This window comes from Ambystoma mexicanum, chromosome 1q, assembly GCF_040938575.1.
Source record: "Ambystoma mexicanum isolate Mex_15411 chromosome 1q, UKY_AmexF1_1, whole genome shotgun sequence".
In the NCBI taxonomy this organism is placed as follows: domain Eukaryota; kingdom Metazoa; phylum Chordata; class Amphibia; order Caudata; family Ambystomatidae; genus Ambystoma; species Ambystoma mexicanum.
Genome location: NC_090922.1, coordinates 595618576 through 595624575, shown reverse-complemented (window position 1 = coordinate 595624575; position 6000 = coordinate 595618576).

Below are 6000 nucleotides of genomic sequence, written 5' to 3'. Positions count from 1 at the left end.
AAGTAGGGCTTCACTAAAAGATCCAGGACTTTGTCCAATATTGATAAAGTGGGAATATAATTCTAAAGGTTTAGGAGAAATAGAGTCTATAAAGGATTTGTCTAGAGTGAATCCATAAAGGCCCGGGCTTTGTTAGGTTTAAGATCACGTATGGCTTGTTTAATTTCCAAAATAGAGATTGGAGAGTCAAGGATAGAAGAGTCCACTATGTCATGTATGTTAACTTTTTTATTAGATTGGAAGAAAGATTTGATATTATCAGATTTAATGGAGGGATCGTCTGGGTATGAATTAGAATCGAACTGGAAAAAATGTGTCGTTATGTCCTTTAAATTAGATCATCCGTTACCTTTAGGAGAGGTTATGCGAGTTATAATCGATTTTTCTTTTTTCTTAAGATATGATACTAACATTTTGCCAGCTTTATTAGAATTGTTATATAGTTTTGTTCTTGCTCCGAGGATAGAATTTCCGGCCTTGTCTGTGCATAATTTATTAAATTCAAGATGTTTGGTATAAGGGTTTTCAAAATAGTCGGCTCCGGTTTTGCGCAATATGATTTCTCAAGTTCTTTTATTGAAGCTAAGAGGGAGTTGTGTGCAGCTTCAAACTGCCTCTTTTTAATAGCAACAAACTGGATTATGAAACCCCGTAAGGAGGCTTTAAATGCATCCCAGTTATGTATCGAAGTATGTTGAGGAAGATTGTTTAAAAAAAAAAAAAATCCTTAATAAATGAGTGCGTTTTATCAATAAACGATTCAATCTCCATCTAGGTGAGAATTTATTAGGAGACCACCACTCAAGTATTGTAGATACTGGGGCATGATTGGAAATAATTATAGGATCAATTTCGGAATTTAGAATAGGGGGCGCGAATTATGAATTAAAAATGTAATCAAGCCTAGAGAAGGATTGGTGAGGTGGGAAATAAAATGTAAAATCAGTTGTTTGAGGATGACAAAAAAAACAAGTCCAATAAGAGTAGATTTTGCATTAAATTTACAAAACTCGTTTGAGATCTGGAGTTAATAAAATTGGATGTTGATTTCTGGTCAAAGGCAAATTCAATTATCTGATTCATATCTCCACAGAAAATTATGTCAAGTCTTATGTGCAAGTTTAGTGAGTAAAGAGGACCAGAAAGAGGGATTAGGGGCATTGGGACCATATACATTGTTAAAATAGTTGCGGGAAGATAATTAATGACACACTCAACAATGATCCATCTGCCTTCACTTTTCTTCACTGACTGGGGTGAAATTTAAACGTTTTATAATTAGTCTAGAAACTCCTGCTTTTTTATCTAAATCATTAGCAAAATGTGTATGGCTAGATCAAGGGGCTTTAATCTTGAGATTCTCTTCATCAGAGCACAAATGAGTTTCTTGTAGATAAATAATATCAGATTTTTGCTTAGCTAATAGTGAGATAATCTTGCTACGCTGGATAGGATGACCTAGACCTTTAACATTCCATGTAGTGATTTTAATAGACACAGGAAGATATTAAGATAATGTTAACGGCATTAACAAATATGGCTAATGTACAGTCATAAATATAGTTCCTAAAATACATTTTTAAATAAGCCAAAAATCCAATGGACTAGAGGTAACTGTATTCAATGATGAACTTGGAACATATAGGTAAAAACATAAGTTAACGGAAACAACAAAATGAGAAAGTGAAAGTTAAAGCATAAGTGATGAATGTGAATAGATATAAGTGAATAAGTAATGACAAGGGTATAGAGAAGAAGTTATCAGAAGAGAAAGAAAAAATACATGAGTCTCATAAGGGATGTCGAGTGTGAAGATGGAAAAAGCATAGTTAAGTGATAAGAGCAAAGAGAGAATGTCAATGTGAGAAAGATGGCTAAACACATCAGAATTCGAATAGTTATAATGCGAGAATTATAATCAAGCATGGATGCAAGATGTTATAACAATCATATCAATAGTATAAAACATAAAATTCGCAGAGCAATCTGGTTTATCAGGAAGTGAAAGAAATATCTGTTTTTATTGGAGATCTAGATTTAACCCTAAGATGACTTGAGGTGGAAGGTATCTCCAAAGGAATAGATGAAGTTGATCTGCTATATGTTATGTGCTGATTCTTGGGCATTTCGAAGGCTGAAACAGGAATTTGAGAGATTGGTGAGGAATTGGTCACAGATTTAGGAGATGAGTAATTTGCAAAGCTTGGAGTAAGTTATAAAGTTCATCAGGATTGGTGAATTCCTTGGTGGGAGCATCAGGAATGGTGATCATTTGTGCCAGATCAAGTAGGCCATATCTTATGTTGAGCATTTAGCTTGGGTTGCAATGGACAAGTCTGGAGCAATGAAAATTATTTAGTTTTGGAAGAGAATAGGACATTTTGTCCTGGCTGCTTCAAGAATCTGCAAAGCCTGCTGATGACTGAGAATACATGCAATGAAGGGTCTTGGTGACGAGTCCGTTCTGATAAAGTGAGGTCTGATTCTGTGAGCTCGAAGTTCTAATGATGGTGAGAAGGTAATTAAAAAAAAAACGGCTTTTTCAGGAATCCCATAAAAACCTAGGTTGTCTCTGCAATTTCTATCCTCCTACTCTGTAACTCTCCTAATTGTAGTATTCTAGTTTGCATGGTTTCCAGGCCTTCTACTCTATCTTCTACTGTACCAACTCTTTCTTCAGCTTCATCTAGTCTGCCCGAAAATAGTTTAATATCATTTTTTAAGCTTTTCTTCAAGGATCATTTCCATACAAGCATTGAGAGGTGCATTTTCCGAGGATGACATTATTTTGGGAGCGTCTGTGAGAGCTGGTAAAAATCACAAAGAAAATTGTGAGGAACGGAATGATTGCAACTTAACCAAAGTGAAAACAAGAAGAGGTTACTAATGTTATGTCATGATGCCTACTCCCGGAGAACCAGTCCAGGACCAGCGTCCCCGGAAGCAGACATGTTCCTGGGGAAAAGGCCAGCAACCCCTAGTAGGGGCCCTTTGGACACTGTCCTGGCGCCTTTGGCGCCAGGCTCATTTTGGACCTCAGTCCTGGCGCCATAGGCGCCAGGCTCATAAAGGGAGTGTTTATGTGAACTTACCTGATGCAGACCGTGCTGCCAGATCCAGACCTCTGAGGCCTGAAAGGGACTATTTTACCTGTGGGACTATTTTGTCACTCGGGCGTGGCCGGGGAAGAATACGTACCTGGAACTACTTTGGGGGCTATTTAAGCCACGCCCAGACAGCAGCTCACGCTTCGCGTTGTTCTGCACCTAGCAGTTGGACGCTCACCGTGTCTGCTCCTGCATCCTGACTCCAGCCACGCCCGCCTCCATCCTGGAACACCTGAAAGGAAAGAAGGGAAAAGGTGAACAGAAGAACATTACCTGCTTCTACCCGGAGTCCGGAGTCATCACGCCGGCAATCCTAAGGGAAGACATTTATTTTAAAGACGCATTGCGTTGCTCACTGCAGCGCCGCGTTCCACTCACCTGTTCACGAGGCATCTCTGTGCTCCTTAGCAACCATCTGCACGATCCGCCACATACCTGCGCCTAAGGGGGAAGAGAAGAACAAAAGGTGAGCAAAAGGAACATATTGAGGAAAGCCAGATTTTCGCCATAAGACTTACCTGATCATTGTTGGGAGAATCTTTCCTCATCTCGGGTCGGCACCGCTTCTTCGGCAGTACCGTACCCCGGCCCCTATGGGGAAAAAGGACACGCATTAGTGGGTGAATATAAGGACATTAAAGGAACCATCCATCATAAACTCACCTGAGTTTACCTTCGGCGAATTGTTTCCTCTACACGAAATCTTCACTCAGCACCTGTGATAAAAGGGATAAGAGACAGACTACTGAATATAAAGGCAAATAGAAAAGGAGGCCAACTCTTGAACTTTTACAACAGTATACTTACGGCACCTTGCCAGGAAAGTCAAGTAAGCTTGGATCCTCACCAATCCGAACACCAGTGAAGTAACTTGATATAATCGCACCCCTGCACCAGAAGCAGGATGGAGAGCTCGTCCTTTCAAACCTTAAGGTGAGAGTTAACGGGGAATTTCGGAGGTGGTCTGTGGAGAGTGAAAGAGGGAAGTGGGAGGCCGACGCGCTACTCTGCAGGTAGTTAATCCCCTTTCTCCATCTGCAGAAGGATTCTCCTGCGAGTCAGACAAGCGAGATTTGGGGGTCCTGTCCAGTCGGTCTTCCGAGTTCTGCGCATCACCTTAGAAGAGGCCGCAGCAGTCCAGACCTGGTCAGCGTCTCCGTGGGAGTCAGGTGAGCGTTACATGTTAGGAGAGTAAGCCAAACAAAGTTAACACCGGTAATTATGAGGTAAAGCAATGGTTCACTTCATTAGGTAAGTTCCTAAAGTGAACGTAAAGGTGAAATACCACAGATAATGAAGTCAACAACAAGTTATTGGGGACCCAAGCTGAAGTATATTTGTGAAAAGGAAAAAAATAACAGCCTCCAACAACACAATCAATTCAAGTGTGTAAAAATAAATGAATCACAGTCGTGTCAGATGGGCAATTTAAAAGTCTCTTATGTAGAAAAATATTAGGTTGGCAAACTGCTGCTTCCGTTGAAAAGAAAAGTAATTGATATGCATTTAAATACAGTTATCTGAATAATTCCCAATGATTTAATTCAAATGTTCACTGAGGAATTAAAGGTGAAATATTAGGATTTCTAATTATAGTTGAATTGGATGTAAACTGAAGGAAACTGCTTTTGCAATAAGTCTGCAGGCTTTTTCGTGTATAATAAGTATCTTTCGGCAAGCGGGTTACCTTCAACACGTCGTTCCGAACAGCTGACAAGACACGTCTCGTTGCGACCCTCTCAACGTCGCTGCTTCAGGCCTCCTCAATGTTCCTTTCATGTGGACATAAGTCTTGAAGTAAACCGAGCTGCGAAGAGCGTTGTTGGAGATTTATTGCAGGATTACTCCGGTACGTGTAAAACTGTTTCAACAGTTTAGGGACTTGCGATATTATAATGAAGCGAGTAAGTCCATGAGGGAACGTAGCTTTGTGTACCGGCATATTCAATGTGAAACCCGATGTGGTTAAATATTGTTGTCAGTCTTCAAGAGAAATCGATTCTGCCGCATCGGACATTGTTCCAAATGTGAATAATGACATCTGCTTTCAGGCGAGGTCGGAGCAAAGAGTGTTTAGATGTTAATAAAACTCTCCTTCCCCGGAGCTCCTCAGCTATGCGGCCATCTTCGTTGCCGCTCTGCCACGCCCCTTCCTAGCCACACATTTACTAAACACTTGCGTGCATTCAGAATTGTAAACCGTGGTTAAAGTTCTCATCATACTCTCGGTCAAGACTCAAGAGTAGCAAATAAAGAGTCATTACTGCACGCACAGAACTTCAGGCCTCATTGTATACACAATGCTGTGTCCCCACAAAGGCAAATATGTAATACAGGACTTGCAGCCAAATCAGAGAACAATGCTCTAAAGCGCACACATGGCAAGACAACTTAATGCTGCTGTGTGCACCACTAGTTTGTTCGACATTGGGGTCACGAAGTTCAGGTGTACATTTCTATCAAAACGATGCAAAAGATTTTTTTTTAAAACTGATTAGGAGGTGGTGGACGAGACAGATTTGTAATCAGTGGAGCAATGAAAAGCAGATGGGGTTTGGGGGAGGATCAAACAAGAGGTTTTCTTTTTGTAATGCAAGCTCCTGGGCTGTGGCCAGCACATTGTGGCTCTTAACTTCTGGAGTGGCTGGCTTTCTTGTTCAGGCCCCTTAAAAAAAAAGAAGAAAAATAAGAACAGGAGTGCCACAAGTCTAACACTTTCAGCACTGACCCTAAATAAGAAAGAATAGGAATACCAAATAATTTGTCTTTCTGGAATTCTATAAAATAATTGCTAGACTCATTAAAGGTTTATTTCAGGCACACTTCAGGGGGTGAGTCACTGATGTAGTCTGTTCTTAAACGCCTCAACTCAGCCTTTGATCCTTCTGAGGTC